Source organism: Diabrotica undecimpunctata, chromosome 8 (assembly GCF_040954645.1).
Source record: "Diabrotica undecimpunctata isolate CICGRU chromosome 8, icDiaUnde3, whole genome shotgun sequence".
Lineage (NCBI taxonomy): Eukaryota > Metazoa > Arthropoda > Insecta > Coleoptera > Chrysomelidae > Diabrotica > Diabrotica undecimpunctata.
In genome coordinates this window covers 94,523,618-94,541,358 of record NC_092810.1, presented here as the reverse complement: position 1 = coordinate 94,541,358, position 17,741 = coordinate 94,523,618, and the positions used below count along the sequence as shown (strand labels likewise).

The 17,741-nt window shown below is 32.7% G+C and overlaps 1 long non-coding RNA gene across 1 annotated transcript in view; it reads left to right on the top strand.

Annotated features, from left to right (window-relative positions):
* LOC140447774 (uncharacterized) overlaps window positions 1-17,741 on the top strand; it is a 495,584-nt gene that overhangs the window by 437,559 nt on the left and 40,284 nt on the right. The gene's annotated exons all lie outside the window — the stretch shown is intronic.

Genomic DNA, 17,741 nt, shown 5'->3' with positions numbered 1-17,741 from the left:
AACGAGCCCTCGTACGTCACGATCGGACCAATAGAAACAAAGATATGACGTAATGCCCTTTTGGCATGCTCCGATGCGCACGGCACATACTGCTTTCAACCCCATTTTTCATCCCCTTTCCAACGAGCCCTCGTACGTCATCCTACGTTAAGCCGTTTGGAACTTACGACCGGGGGTTGCGATTTTAGGGGATGCGATTTAGGGGATGAGCCAGGACATACATAGCCTATCTACTTAAAATATATATTGTATACATTATTATGTAATTGATATTTTGTATATGCCTATGTATGTCCTTATCATATTTGTATTTTTCTTATGCTAATAACCCTAAGTGATTGAAGCAAAATAAATATATAAAAAAAAAATCGGCACACCAAGGATTTTAATTGTTTTCTGACCGCCTTGTATTCTCTTCCTTCCTTTCTTATCTCCCTGCCAGATTTCCTAGTTGACATCTATTGTAGATGACAGTTCATTCTTGACTTCAATTTTCTTTCTGTTGTTAGTGTTAACCTGTTTAATTATCTGTATTGTTTTATCGGACTGGATTTTCCATTTTATTGATTATAACACGTCTTCTAATCTAACGTAATTAAAAGCTTTAGTCATGTTTATAAAGCACATGTAGGCAGGTTTTCTATATTTCAATGATTTTTAGCATTTTTTTAAGATTCCCATTTAGATTTTTTTCAATTATAACATCTTTATTTAATCTATTTTGTCAAAATCCTTGTTGTTCTTTACTGACGTATAAATCTATTGGCAACTATTATTGTTAATAGTTTAAGCGTTGTATTGAGCTAGGTGATTTTATGTTAATTTATGAAAGATTCACTATTTCTTTTTTTTGTGTGTTAGTATGGCAATAATGTTGCTTTCTGCACATACGGTGACCTCTATATAACATATGAGGCCATCAGAAAGGCAGCATAAATGTATATGTCCAATTTAGAACCCGCTGGTTTCTCCCTTTTGCCTTGGGTATGTATATTACTCAAAATTAATAAACAAATGTTATAGATGTATTAAGTTCTAATAAAACATAAATATCTACAAATTTAAATATTATATGACAAACGGTACAATAACCAATATTAATTTATAGTGGAGAATAAGTGTATATAAAAGATGATTCTTATAGAGAAGTAATACAAGGAATAAAATCTCACAAAATTACCCATTGTAATCCTCCTAGGCCAAGAATAAATTATCTAGGTGCAGGAAGATTGCTGAAGTGAATAGTTAGGTGTTCAGAACACATTACTGACAAAGAGAATTCAGCGAGTGGTTACTAATTATTATAAGAATGATGTTAAACAACGTGCAATCGAAAACGAAAGAATGAAGTCATCTTATATACATACATATATACGTACCGACAAGTTTAATTTAAAGGAATTATAAGCATTGAATCTAATAATACCTGCTAATCCATAATAATGAAACCAATAAAATTATTAATATATATAATTAAGTAGACTGTTCTTGCAATGGAACAGCAGTGTAATCTTTTAACAAACTTTGAATCTCCACGTGGGTTTTGAGATGGCGGTTACCAGGAACAAGTGAGTTAGGAAGTTGATAGCTTTTCTCCCAAAGCGACCTTCTGGAATGACAGGTGGGGCACTATCGTCAGCGTCGATTTTGCCTAATCCATTTTATCCGTACTACCCGCAGTTGGATGAAGTTGTCGGTAAGTTGTTGAAATAATTACCATTTAATTAATATTTAAGTGAAGTTGTGGAACTGCAACGAATGCTGGACCTCCAATGATCTGGTACATGAATATTAATTAAAATTTCATAAAAAAGTATCTTTATGCCTTCATTTATCGTTTCCCTACCATACTTTAGGAATTCATTTGGAATGCCACTAGGTTATGCAGCTTTTCTGTTTTTTAATTTATACAGGGTGTTTCAAAAAAAGGTAACCCCGTCTCTAGAGTAGGTAAAAAACTGAAAACTAATTGGGGTTTTCTTAGTAAAAAATTTTTGTAACGCCATCCGTTTTCAAGATACAGGGCGTTGCAGAAAAAAAAATTTTACGCATTTTTTACGATTTTGCCGAAACTACTAGCAACATTGTTATGAAATTTTATACGAATATGTTTTAGAAGCTGATACATCCCATGCATTTGTTGTTATATCTGATTCTTATAGAGGGCGCTAGTTACACGGATCGTACTAAGTATTAGTCAATATAACTTTTTTAAGAGTATAATTATTAATCAAAATTTCAAGTAAACTTAAACATCATTTAATTTTACACGAAAAAGGTACTCTTGGTAAAACTCGATACTGTGTACCGTTTTCGGAATATTTTGATAGGCCTGAAGGAAATATTTAGCTACTATAACCGGAGTTAACCGAGGCTGATTCAGAAGCTATAATTAATAGCCCTGACACTGGACCTGGGTGCAATAGGCTAATAACCTGTTCACCTTAAACTCACCTTCATGAATGCTGTGAACAACGTACAAACCGGACGGGCTAACGGACAGCGACCAAAGCTACGGAATAAGGACTTAATGATGAAATTGCGATTGGGAACCTGGAATATTCAAATTATACTGCAGACTGTAGCCGTAGTAAATATAAATAAACCAAATTTAAAGGGCATGGATGCATAGATAAAAAAGAGTATAATTTATTTGACTGTGGAGCAGAAAGACAATGAGACTTTGGAGTAGGTTTTATGGTAATCCATTTTTGCCGCAGGTCAATATTGAATTTCACTCCAGTTAATAAAAGAAATTGCAAAATACCCCTAAGGGACAAATTTCATAATACTACAATTATTAATATCCATGCTCCAACAGAAACGGCAAATTAACTAGTAACTGATCAATTCTACAACCAACTATAAGTAGAATGTGAAAACGTGCAAAACGGAGATGCACTTTAGTGCAAGTTCTATGTGATATAAATGCCAAGCTGGGAAAAAAACCAATATACTTAGAATCCTCCAGTAAGCATAGTTTACGTGATATTACCAGCAACAACGTTATAAGAGTAACTCAGTTGGCAATGGCAAATAAACTCAGAGTAGTTACTACGTGTAACTCAACAAAAATAGTCATAAAGGAACCTGCCTGGTACTAATAAATTTCTAATAAATTAATCATATGAATAGAAAATGGCAAAACAAAAAAATGGAACACATATAGGTTTAAATATCGTCCAAACGACAATTACCAATACAACAAAGGAAACATTGGCGAAACCTCAAGCAAATGAAACAAGGAATGGTTTGACCAAGATTGCCAACAATTAATAATTAGCAAAAATATAGCTAGACAGAAATGTATACAAAAGAACTCTCGATTGAAGAGAAGAATATATGAAGAACAAAGAAGAGATGCAAGGAATTTATGTAACAGGAAAAAGAGGAAAATGTTAAATAAAAAAATACAACAAATTAAAAACTAAAATAACAGCAGAGAGACTAGGAAATTTTATAAGGAAACAAAGCGATACACTCAAGAGCACATGCACAGAACAGTGCGCAAGAAAAAAAATGGGGCAATTATCAACGAAAAAGAAAAACTAATGAAAAGATGAAAGAAGCATTTTCAAGAGCTCTTAAACCCAGAAAAGGAGCAAAACCAGGAAGAAGAAATATTTCATCATACAGTAGAACAACTAGTTGAGAAACCAACATTGAAAAAAACTATATATGTCATAAAACATCTAAAAAATAACAAAGTGCCTAGAACAAATTAAATAACTGCAGAACTGAGAAGTAATGGTAGACATGTACTATGAAAGCGTATCCATAAACTAATCTGAGGCAAAATTGTAGGGACACAACAGTGTTTAATGTCGCCTACAAGATATTTTCAGGAATTATATACAGCTGTCTTAAATAATTTTCGGAACACATAATTGAAGAATATGAATGTGGTTTCAGACCAAAGATGCCGAATATAGACCAAATACACATGTTTAGTATGTAGAGGTATACATGAAAAATGTGCCGAATATAACATACCAATTTACAACTTATATATTGATTTCAAACAGGCGTTTAATGGAGTAGATAGACAAAAAATGTTAAAACAAATGTTTATGTTAGGAATACTGAACAAGATAGTTAAAATAATACAAATGACTTTGGAGGGTTCCAAGGCTATGGTGAGAATAGATGGAGAAATGAAAGAGACATTTGATATTAAAAATGGATTTTTTAATGGAGAAACAACACTTTTTAATCTAACTTTGTATACTATTATCAGAAAACGGCTGTAATAATACAAGATCCACTCAAATATGCGCATATGCGGATGATGTTACCATAATAAGTCGCAATAGAAGGGTATTTACCGAAAAGCTATAAATTTGAAACAGGGAGCCGCTGCATTTGGTCTAAATAAAAATGCAAGGAAAACAAAAAATGTGGAGTGCACAGTCGAATGGACATGAGAATCTAAAGGTTAACAACAATACCTACGAATATGCCTTCACCTTTCCCTACCTAGGCTCAATAATAAATGAGAGCAACAACGTCAGTCAAATACAAGTACGGATTCTTAGCGGTAAGTAGTGCTTATATGCATACAAAGACTTAATGAATCGTGAGTTTAAGCTTAACATCTAGAAAACAGTAATTAGGCCATTATATGGATGTGAAATGTGGACCCTTTCAAACAGTGACGAAAATTAATTGAAAATATTTGAGCGCAAAATATTGGGAAATATATTTAGACCAACCCGTTGTATAGCGATGTTTCGTTGAGAATAAAAAGGAACTATAAGCTAGATGAAATAATGCAGATCGTAAATATCGTTAGATTTGTAAAGTCACAAAGACTAAACTGACTTGGCCACTTAGCAAGGAGTCCAGATGATTGAGCTGTAAAAGTAATCCAGAGATGGAAACCCCAAGCAAATAGGACAAGAGAAAGGCCCCGTAAAAGGTGGATAGAGATGTAGAGGAAGATCTTAAAACCATAAACATCAGGCAGTGGCGAAGGAAAGTATACGACAAGGCAGAAAGGAGACGTTGTGTAGCAGATTGAGGTACTACCATTAGAAGAAGAAGCAGAAGAAGAAGAAGAAGAAAAATGGGTTTTTTCTACCTTTAAGGATTCTGCAAACTTTTCTTTACAGTACTGTAGGTATACACTTCTCTTTGCGTATTTTAAATATCTGATTTTTATGTTGAACTATTGCTTTTATTCATTTTTTATAATTATTTTATTGGTCAGTTTACCCTTTCTGTGACTTCCAGTTATTTGTTTGTTATCAAAAATTTATCTCTACCTTTTGCTTCACTCCTCTAATTAAGTTTTTCTATTAAATTCTTATTTGTTCATCTCTGCTTTGCAACAATTTTTTATATAATGCCTTTTGTGATTTATTTTTCTTCAATATATGTCTCATCAGTAAGGTTTGTTTATCTTTAAATTTTGATTACATAAAGTTTTTTTTTTTACTGTATATGCAACCTTTTAAATTTTATTATTCCTGGTTTGTTGATCTGTTTGTTTCTTCTAATTTTTATCCGAAGGATCCTCGAAGATAACTCCACGAGAAATTATTATGCCTTCAAAATGTTTGGGTGAACGGACCAACCTATCCACAAGTCGATACAGTATACTACAATAGTTACTGGTTCATTTTTAAGTAGGTTTTTTACAGTGACATTTTTGGACATTTAAATACAAAATCGACGTTTTCATAGACCAGGCTTGATACTAATCCACAATAAAGATTTCTTGCACGTATATCTGCAACGTTTAATTATTGTCCAATTTATTGCGGTGAAGATATCAAGTTATTGATTTCAACACTCGCCTTGTGAACTTTTCTTTTTCTTCTTCTTAAGAAGAAGCCTTTTCATGTTCCCTTGATGTTGACGATTAACACGGTAAGACTATCCGTCTTGAGCTATCAGTGATCTTTTGTTGATTTTAAGTTTATGCGAAGTTTGTCACAGGCTTCTTTATCCATCAGTAACTTAGACTGGTAACAAATGAGATAAAAACTATTAAAATGAAGACCGCTTAAAAATTAAGAAAACGATTTCAACTACTAATGAGGTGGACAGACGATATATAGAAAAGATAAAAATCTGGCAAATGCGATTGATTAATTTTAATCATTTGTGTTTTGGTTTTATTCTCATCTACTTCTGGTAGAGCTTATTTAAAATGATTTAATTCGTTGGAAATTTTTCGATTTACTGTTAGTGCAAAAATTTAGTTTTAGATTTTATAAGAAAAATTAGATTACGTATATTATTTATTACGGACTTGACAGGTCTTTCTCATCGTGTGGTTTTCTGTTTATCTATTATGTGTACAGTTAGTATTTAAAGTCCATTCAGAGGGGCAATTGGAAATTTCTTTAAGGATTTTCAGATTTTTTCTATAAAATAATGAGAAAATGGGTATTTTCGGAGTGTTGTGGTTAATACAATATTAGAGAGCATCAATTTCTTTGTCCCAACAAAATATACTGCCGATTGATTAACTTGGTTTTTGTTGTCCAACCGCTAAAAATTTTCTTAGAAATTATATACAAACATTGATTTATAGTGTAGGCGCTAATAATATGCGCATTTAAATCAAAAGGTAAAAAATTGGTTTCAACCCGCATTGGCCTCTCAACTGAGGCCTATAATTTACGCGGAAAACAAAGGTCAATACACCCGATGGGATTTTCTTATGAAAACTGATCCACTTTAACCTCTGGCTACTCCGATTCTGACTAATGCTTTTGAAAAATCCACGACAACGACCTTGAAGGTCTTTAACTCTCTAAATGATTCATTTTTTGTTGTCTTGTGCTAACCTGTCTTTTAGTGCCTTTCCTCACGCCAACTTGTAAGAATGAAACGTGGGAAGTACACACTCTTTGTCTCTGTCGATGAAAAATATGCAGCTGCTTTCTGTATGCAATCAAACCAATCATTTTAAAAGTTCGTTTTTGTTTTTGTTTTCGAATCTTATCTCGTAATTTGGTAAAAGGGGTATAGAACAGGACAAAATTTTTGGGTTTTATATTTTCTTTTCAATGTTGCCAAAAGGAATAAACATACACGGGGTAAGTACATAAAAATAAATAGGAAGCTTAAAATTGTTACAAAATGTATATTGTTTATTTACTGCTTCGTTTGACATCGACATTACACCTATTTAATCAAATATAGTCTTTGAAATGACTGAATAATAGTACAAACACGGCTTGATAACTCCTATTGTTGAATATATTTATTAAATATATACGAAATATTCCAAATCAATAAAATTAGACAGTTTGACAAAAACATGCAGTCTACAGTTATAAGGTATGTAAGAGCACCTGATTATGGCAAAACCTTTCTGGCAAAGTTTTTAACGTAATACCACATTAAAATTAATACACACCTTGGCATACACCTGTACTACAGGTACAGGTGTATGCCAAGGGTCAAATAATAGAACAGGTAAATTCCATAAAATATTTGGTAGTAAATATCAATAGTCAGTGTAATCCAAAAAAAAGAAATCCTATCAAGAATCGAACAAGCAAGGAAAACATTCATGAGCATGAAAACATTTTTTACAAGATAAGACCTTAGTCAACAGCTTAGAATTCGAATGATCAGATGTTACGTTTTTTCTGTTTTACTGTATGGCTGTGAAAGTTGGACAATGGACTCTGAAATAGAAAAAAGAATAGATGCCTTTGAGATGTACATATACAGAGGAATGTTGAGAATTCCATGGGTACAAAGAGTTACTAATGTTGAGGTACTTCGTCGCATGTGTAAACAAAAAGAATTACTAAGAATAATCAAAGAGAGGAAAATGCAATACTTGGGTCATGTGTTGAGAGGTGAAAGATATGAATTACTTCAAGTTATACTAGAAGGAAAAGTACAGGGCAAAAGATCAGTAGGAAGACGCCAGAACTCGTAGGTGAAAGACCTAAGGAGATGGTTCGACCGCTCATCCGCAGAAATCTTTCGCGAAACAGTTTCCAAAACTAGAAATTTTAATATTATGTATAAATTTAAAAAAATATATATAAATTGTATGCTTTGCATTAAAAACTATTTTTTTAAAGAACTACTGGCGTAAGCCTTCCACTACTCATATAAACAACTTTTCTCACAAGAAATATGTTTAACCATTTTGTGAATACTATTATACAAGTAAACATACATTCTGTGAAGCATATTTTTGTTGATTGTTCAGTACACCAACCTTTCAGGAAACACAGCCATCTATTAGAAAATACAAAGGATTTTGTTAATTCGACTATCTGTTCATAGTATTACAAAATTTAATGAAACTATTTTTGTTTACGAAAATATTATGTAATCAGTGCAACGATTTGCAAATGATAACTTCTTAGTTATTACTGCATTTATATTATTATTTGTGTACATTGTACACTTTTATATTTAAATGACAAAGTTGTTCTTAGATAGTTGCTGTATCTGCTCATAGATCAAAAACAACGCGTCGACGATTCAAAACGTTGTTTTCAATTATATTAGCGCAATAAAAATGAGTGTTTGCATCGACTTATCACAATGGGTAAATAACGGTTCTAATATTTCACTCCTAACAATCAGCAATCAACCGTATCTCGTCGTCGTTACTACTCTATTTATTGTCATTCGGCTTATATTATCGTTTCATTCTACTCTTCTATTTCTTACCAGTCTTCCATGTTCTCCATTTTGGGTCTTCGTCGAATATCTGTACTAGTAGCTCTGTCCCATAGTATCTTACCATCAATTTTTCCTTCTTTAGACCTTCTTTTCAACTTATTCTTATGCTGAGTAGTTGTAAATTTATTGTAAATACACGTATACGTAATAATTTTGTGCAGCCTTCAACAAAAGTTGTTCACCGGCGAGTGAAATATTTTCGTCTTTTTCTTCTTCACCTTTTTTTCCCATTATAAGTTCTTCGTTTTCGTCCTTCACAGCACTCTATTTTCCAGTCACTTTCTTTGAGGTCTCTAGTCGGACTTTCGCCGTGTCTCAGTCCAATATTCTTTTGGCCACCTGTGTTCCGACATTATTTGTACATGCTCGTATTACTGCAGGGCTCTGTTTTCCAAGTTTTTTGTAAGTCAGCATTCTACTTTCATTATATTTCATATTTCTTCTGTTCTTATTTTATCCGCTCTCATGATTTATAGACATCCTCTCATAAAGTCCAGTTCAACTGTTCTTATTGTATTTCGTATTGATCATTCGTCATTGGCCATATTTTCGCTCCATATAGGATAATATTCATCACTATGCTCTGAAAGATCCTTTTTTGTTTTCTTTGGTTAGTTAGTTGTTCCATATCACTCCATGGAGTTCTTTTGTGGAACCTTCTTCCTTGTGGCTTGTTTTATCCGTACTATTTTCATTCCTATTTTATTTATACAAGTACCATATCGGCTTTTCATTAACCCTAAATATTTAAAAGTCGTATAACTCTTAATAGTCTCTCTTAAACTTAAGTTCAAATCTGCAACCTCGCATCCAATACATAAGTATTCGGTCTTACACATATTTATCGTGAGTTTCATAGCTTATGTACTCACAGGTCATATTCAGAAAAGCCTTATCGGAAAGAAAAGAGGGAATAAGAATTGGTGGAGAAATCGTAAGTACCACGAGATTTGAAGATGACATGGTAATTACGGCTGAGAGTATAGAAGAACTACAAACTTTACTAGATGCAATAAATAGTGAATGTATTCAAATGGGACTTGACGTCAACACAGATAAGACCAAATTTATGATAGTATCAAGAAGTCCAATAAATAATGAACAACTAACTCTTGGTGGCCCACAAATAGAGAGAGTGACAAAATATAAATATCTGGGAGCTTACATCAACACAGAATTAGATCCAGACCAAGAGATCAGGGTACGAATAGAAATGGCAAGGGCAGCGTTCTTAAAATTCAAGCAATTGTTCTGTGACAAAAATCTGAATACTGCGCTGAGACTGAGGTTTTTTTAATGTTACGTATGTTCCCAACTATTGTACGGAGTAGAAACAAGGACGGTAAAAGAGCAAATAGTTAAGAAGCTTGAAGCCTTTGAACTTTGGATATACCGGAGAATGTTGAGAATTCCATGGACTGCCAGGGTCACCAATGAGGAAGTGCTGAGAAGGATGGGTCGAGACAAAAAATTGTTAAGAACAATAAAAGTACGCAAGACTGCATACCTTGGACACATACTGAGGAATGATAAATTTTATCTTCTGCAGGTCATCATGCAGGGTAGAGTCGATGGCAAAAAGGGAATAGGTAGAAAGAGGAAGTCATGGCTGCGAAATATTCGAGACTGGACAACATGACTGTAGACGAATTATTCCACGTTGCAAAAGACAGAGAAACTTTTAGAAATGCGGTCGCCAACCTCCGTTAATGGGAACGGCATAGGAAGAAGAATAACCCATAGCTTAGATTATTCCTTTAATTTCCTTATCCTATATTCCATATCCTCCCTGTCTTATGCAAAAATGACTTGGTCATGGGCGAAATATTTTTCACTTCCATCTTTTTGACTCCGGAAAATATTTCATGACCAGATGGAATATTTTCGTGAGTCAAAAAATAATCTGTGAGAAAATAATCTGAGAATCAAAAATTATGCTTGAAGCTTTATAAGAATGAGACTTATTTTAAAATAAGTTCTTTTCTTCAGTGCACTTTAAATTCTCATTTAATTAAGTCTTTTATTAAAAAAAGGAAAAATATTTATGAAATGTATATCATTTTACTTTTATTGTATTATTACCCCATACTAAAATAAATTCCTTTTGGCAACATTGTAATCATGGTATGTACATTCGATCAGGATTGTTAGACCGGATGAGATTCGGTGTTGGTGGATGTAACATCTGCTGGACTGCATGGGACGTTGCGACACGAAAGTAAAACTCGTTCTTCACTTACTTCCATTTTGAGTTAAAACAAATTACAATGTATTATGTATAAGGAGAGGTTTTCAATATTTGACAAAATTTTAAAATTAAATTCGACTTAATAATATGAAAAGAAGAGGTCATAGGTTAGCTTTGATTGCATAATTTATTATCGTAAAATGTCTTGGTTTTTTACAAATTTTAGAAATAATATGTAAGATATATTAAATCTTCTTTAAAATATAATCCAGGAACATATCGTAAGGAATGTATAGCTATAATATAATGTGCGGTCTACTGATCGCAATCTGAAAATTCCTAAAGGATTTGCACAAAATAATGAAATGTAAGGACACACTTGTAGAAAAAAATTTATTCACAAGTAATAATTGTTTGGAGGAAAATAAATATAACATAAAACGGACAATGGGACATCTAATAATTAACAAAAAAATGCACCCCAACTATTTACAAAAAAATTTATATGTAATCTAATTATTTACAAAACTATACAGCCTAATTTCGCCTTTTCAACGATGTATTATTCAAATATTGCATCGTTGCAAAGGCGAATAAAAACTCGTGAATAAAAACGTTCCTTTTGTAAATATATTTTTAATATTTATTAATATTATTATTATAATTTTTTATTAATATTATTATCATGGTAAATTACACATATGCGTAAGTAAGTTATGTATATTCTCATTTTTAAATACTTATGAATATTGAATTTTAATTTGTATTGTATTATTATATTGAATTATGTTGCAGTGTATTGTATTGTATTTTTATATTAATAACAAAATAAACAATGAATTTTACTGCAGATTATGTGTAATTTTTTATGAATTCAACTCCTTTCATACACATATGAAAATAAAAATATACATTTTCATAAAAATATTGATTCAATGCTTCATTTACTATACTCCTATTACAGGTCAAATGTTGTTTAGTTGTTTATATACAGCAAACGATGCGCCATATATCTATATACCGAATTCTGTTTCTCTTTCTGCTCTCTCTTACATATATCATTACATATATAATGATTGTGCAGATTGACTCCCATATAAATTTGTAACGGCGAACGTGTGTATAAAAGTGTAACTTCTACCGGCAGTCCCACTGGACTGCCACACCCGTTTTTATTTCAATTACACTAGTACGTTTTTCAAAAGAACAAAACTTCTGCAATAATCAACACCCAAAATAGTCTTCTTAAATGCATTTCCCGTGACGTGTGATCGTTTGTAATGTAAAACATTAAATTCTGCGTTTTTTTATGCATATTTCAAATGCTTCATATTTATTATCACAACTCAAAATTGAAATTTCATGTCATAGTTTTTAAAGAATGATCTCTAAAAATAGAAATTTTACTACAACTGGTCAATGAAAGTGACCAATTTTATTGATCTCACGAGAATCATAAATCATTAATTTATTTAACACCTTTATAAAACCTGAGTTTCTTTTCGGCGAAATACAAAAACTGCATACGAAAACTGCACTCTTTGATTTTAAAACGCATCTTGATTTTTGTCCATGGGATATTTGGATCAAAAGATATCAAATTTTTACCGTCCAGCTGATACAAATTTTATTCAACATTGATTTCTCGCGCGTAACTGACACGCAAAATCTACAGTCGCTTTAAGCGTTGTTTCTAAGAGAACGGTTTATTTGTAAAAAATGCTTATAAATATTTTTATTTAAAATGATCTTAGCTACAATTTTTAATTGAAACATTTTTGCGACGGTGTACAGATTCTTGGTAAATCGATTTTTTTTGCGTTTTTACCCCCCTGCGAAAGGGGTTTTAGGGAGAAGCCCGGGGGTAAAATTGGTAAACTTTTGCATCTTTTTTGGAGTCCCGGAATTAATATTCGCTGCAAAATTCAGCTTGATCTTATAATTTTTATGGGTCAACTCTCTGACGAGTGGACTATATTTCCGAAATATTGAATTTTTTTCATACTTTCGCATCATAGGTAACTAAGTACATAATTTTGATTAACCCTGTAAAAATAAATATTGGAATAATACATGGTTGCAAAGACGATTATAAGACCTTTCAAATGAGGTGTTCCGTAACCTCGGTTTTTATTAAATAAATTCGTCGATTACGTCATTACACACACACTGATGACGTTATGTCCAACACATAAAAACTGAAACAGAAATATTTGATGAAAAAGACAGCAAAGATTTGATTTCACGTACAAAGCGTCTATGTATCTGTTGATACGTATTTCGACTTAATAAGTCTCATCAGAACAGTTATTTATAGCCGTTCTTAACGTGAAAAATAATCTTCTCTGTCTTTTAGGAAGCAACAATAAAATGGCTTAGTTATGGACGCAATAGCGACATCTGATAGAAAAATCGGTAAGATAGTTTCGAAACAAATTCAGATTTCTGCTTTAATCTGAACCTTCTATAAATGCAAGGTATAACAGACGTTGATAAAGATGTTAATAGAGACATGGGGAATCTAAAATTTGCATTCCACGACATGTCTATCAACTAAGCAGAAATCTTTAACGAGTTTGTTTCTTGTACTCATACAGAGTAGATCCGAATAAAATGAAAAAGACAGTAAAGATTCCATTTCACGTACAAATCGTCTATGTATCTGTTTATACGTATTTCGCTTTAATAAAGCTTTCGCTTTACGAAAATTATTTGCTATGCGGATGATACGTTATCTATAACCGAAACTATCAGTAGAAAAAATTAAATCTATAGTAATTTAAACAGCCTCAACTCGGGGTGAGTCTACGCCACATCTGCTATATCCTTCTTAGTCTACGATCTTGCGCTTCGATTTCTCATTCTTGTACTTCAATATTAGATAAATCGACTTCAACATTATCCTTTTATCTTTTTCTGGGCCGGCCTACTGATCTTCTACCACCTGGTTTCTCAAAAGCACTGTCTTTATCACTCTGAAAATTTTATATGGTGAGAGTTAAAGGTTTTTTTTTTCATTTTGACCAACGCTGATCTTGCCTTCTGCGTGAGTACGTTTACTCTCACTTTTCATTTAAATTTTCACCCAATAGCAAAAGTTGGTAATTTGTGATATAGGTTGTTAAACACATGATAATTATCCCGGTGTTATCCTATTTTTGCTTATATCCATGTAGGTATTTTCTTTTTTAAAGTCTCTGTATGGGCGATATCCACAATGGCCAAGACCATGTCGACAATACAGCGTAGAACTGTTGGTTGACATCAGGTAAGATGTTCTCTGAAACAGAAGGTCTCTTACTTGACCTTCAGAATCAGGTTATACCAATTTAAAATGACCTGCGATATATTGTCAAAGATCCAAAACGACAAATGCCTATATGCATGTCAAGCCCAAAAAACCGTTAAACATCTTACCGGGGACTGTTAGTCATTTGCTACAACTGAATATAAGCAACAGCATGAATCAGTAGAAAAAATCCATCTCTCTTATTATCAGGACGTCTCTGATAATAAAAGTTAATACACGTTAAGTGGTACAGAAGGCGGTAATGTAGACTAGCGCGAAGCATAATACAATGTTTTTTTTTGTACTTTTAAATTTGAAATAGTATTTTTAAAGTAATTTTATTATTATTTTTAAGTAATTTTATTATTTATTTTTAATTTTTATTCTTAATCATCTATTTACAAAGTTTATTTATTTTAGAACTTAACACCACTGTTAGTTAATATTCTTGTTAGAGATTTTAATAAAATTGAAAAAGTTTTCATGTTGTATAACGGACTCCTCGTCGAGTAAATGGACTCTTCGAATTATTTAGAGTTGCTAATTTCGTGACGATGGTCTCAGCATTTTACTGTAGAGAAAATTTAATACAACGCAAGTATAGAAGCTTCGCTTCAAAAAGTAAAGTCTTATGAGAGCAATGAATGGTATTTCTATTAACCTATTGTCCTGAAAGGTTTGAAAAAGTTGTAGTCAGTCAAAATTTTCATAAATTTAATTTTTACCAAAACAAATTTCAAGAAATGACTTCAGAGAAGAGATACATACTAATTCTCTTCTCTGAAATGTGTGTGGAATGTAGAATAATTACACAACGTCTATCCAGACGGGCAGATAGTTTAGCCACGTGTTTATTAACGTATCATTTGCATTGTTACCAAATATACGACCGGCAGTCTCGAGCGTTCTATTTACTTAATAGAGCTATTCAATTTATGAAAGTGAAATTGATAAGCATATTTACGACTAGATAAATTTCCTTGTTAGAATGTTAATGGGAATAGAAGTTATGAATGTTAGGTTTATTTAAGGCATTCCGGTAAATATTAGAAATGCATCTAAACGAGCCAAATATTGGGTGTGATATATATACTAAGTGACGATTACAAATACAAATATAATTGTACAGTGTAGCAAATAAACAAATGATCAACATTTGAATATGATTGAAACAACGTATAGGGGTAAATCAACTAATAATGTGTTATGTACCTCGGCGGGCAACACACTCCTGGGTGCGTCTGGGTTCGCTTTTGATTAGGTGGCCAATATTTTTCTGGGTTATCTCGTTGCATACGGTAATTAACTGCTTACAAAGCTCTTGCAATGTTTGAGTAGGATGCTCTAATTAAGAAGTTCCTTATCCATCATGTCCCACACGTGCTCAGTTGAAGATAAATCTGGGGATCTCGGGAGACAGACTGACTCTAGCCTATTCAAATAAGTCCATGGTGACTCTTGCAATATGCGGCCTTGCGTTATCCTGCTGAAAAAACTGCATCATTGCGGTGCACGTGCACGTTCGCCAAAAAATGTGGATTACGCCTTTTACCACATCGCTGACCCTGGCTAAGCCATCATGCATCCCTAAACAGAATCAAGATTCATTATCAAAAACAACCCTATTTCATTCCAAGTCAATCGTGCTCGGCAACATTCAAGACGATTACGTCGATGTTCATTGGTAAGAGGTAGCACCCATTGTGGTCGAAATTAAAAATGCCCACAACAGCGAATTCAATGATAAATTGTTACATGTTCTGCAAACCATTGATTTTCAATATACCTGGTAGTGGAGAAGCGATCTCTGAGAGTCATCGACCTTACGCGATGATGTTGACACTGTTGTTCTTTGGCACCGTACCCTCGATCTTTGTGTTCTGCCCTATTGACGTCATGCCCGATATCATGTTAAGACATGACTTCTGTGAACACTATTCGTAATCTCCCGAAAAAAAAAAATACTCTTAGGCCAACTATTCGCTCCTTATCAAATTCGCTCAGTTGATGAAAATTTGCGCTTCTGCGTATAGTCTACAAGTCCATGGGACACTTTTAAGGGGTCATTTGACTGAGCATGAATCGGATTTAAATTAATACTACAATAATAGTAATAACTTTGGAAACTATAACGTCAATTTTTATCGGTACAGGTGGTTACACAAGTCTGGTAAACTTACCACTCAAGTGGGTGGGGGGTAGGTGGGGTTGGGGTAATTTGGTTAAACATTTTTGTACGTAATTTATAACTTAGGTAGGTAATACAAAAATAATGACGTGCGACCTAATGCCGTACAAAAATATTGGTACAAGTAGCAGGGACTATCTTTGATTTTCGGAAAATTTTGACCCCATTTTCGGTAATTTCATACAGTACGACATTCATAGACATAGTTTCGGATCGTTATTTAAATTACTTTTTTTGCAGTGCCGTACATATCGGATGATACAAGAGTGTACTAACGTCGTTATTCATTTGATTCTGTCTGTTCTTATGTGATATTGTATTGTACATCCGTAACATCTTCGGCAACAACTGTTTTCCACTAAGTTTGGTCATCCTTACATATCTAGATTATTCTTCATCTATTTGTACGACGAAAGAACAATGGTTAAGTTTGTTTGGGTTAAAGCTAATTTTAGGATTATCCATAATGATAAAGTCGACATAATAGCCAAGGAAGCATTGGATTCCAATATTTATGTAAAATATTCATTAATTTCGGAAGACCTTTATATGATTTTAAAAAATATGATTAGGTAGGAATGGATGAATAAATATGGCCATTCCACCAAAATACTTTTTTATAAAAACATTTATCTGAAAATTCCTACTAAATGATGGTTATATAATTTTATTGCGAAAAATACGCAATTAGAATTATCTGTAGAATTAGATCTTATCAATAACTAGCAATATGTCACACTAGAACATATAACATTAAATTGTATAAAAAAAATAGAATACAGACCAATGTTTTTATGGAACCAGTTATAAAAATAATTTATATTATAATAATTAATAAAAACCGATCAACCTTTATGGGCATCGAGCAAAAAGACAAAAGAGGGAATGTAAAGGTTGTGGGGGCAAAAATATTGTTAGACAGGAAGTGCCATCTTGAGAGGCCAAATTAAACAAGGAAAGAGAGTCTTTCCTTGTTTAAGAAATCAAATTTAGTTGGGTTATGTTATTATTTGTCCCAACTGTCACATGAAATCTTATTTATATTGAAGTTTTTTAACAATTGTTTCACATTTTAGACTGTTATTGTTAATATTTAATTAAAATTTTCTCGTCTAAGACACATTCTGAAAACTATTTTATAGCTACTGTTAATAAGTGTCGGAAAATTTAAATTTGGCGCATTCGCATTTCCGGATATGTCCGCCATCAGAGGCCACTTTTTTGGTCGCCTTTTCATAACGATTAGATTCCCTCTTTTGTCTTTTTGCTCGATGTTTATGGGTTAATAAATTCTAACAGCTTAGAAGTTTATAAGTTGTTATATCAACACACAACCACTTTAAAAAGAATAATTTAAAGTAATAGTTTATAAAGAAAAGGTTATACCAAACTTTTACCTAAATTGAAAA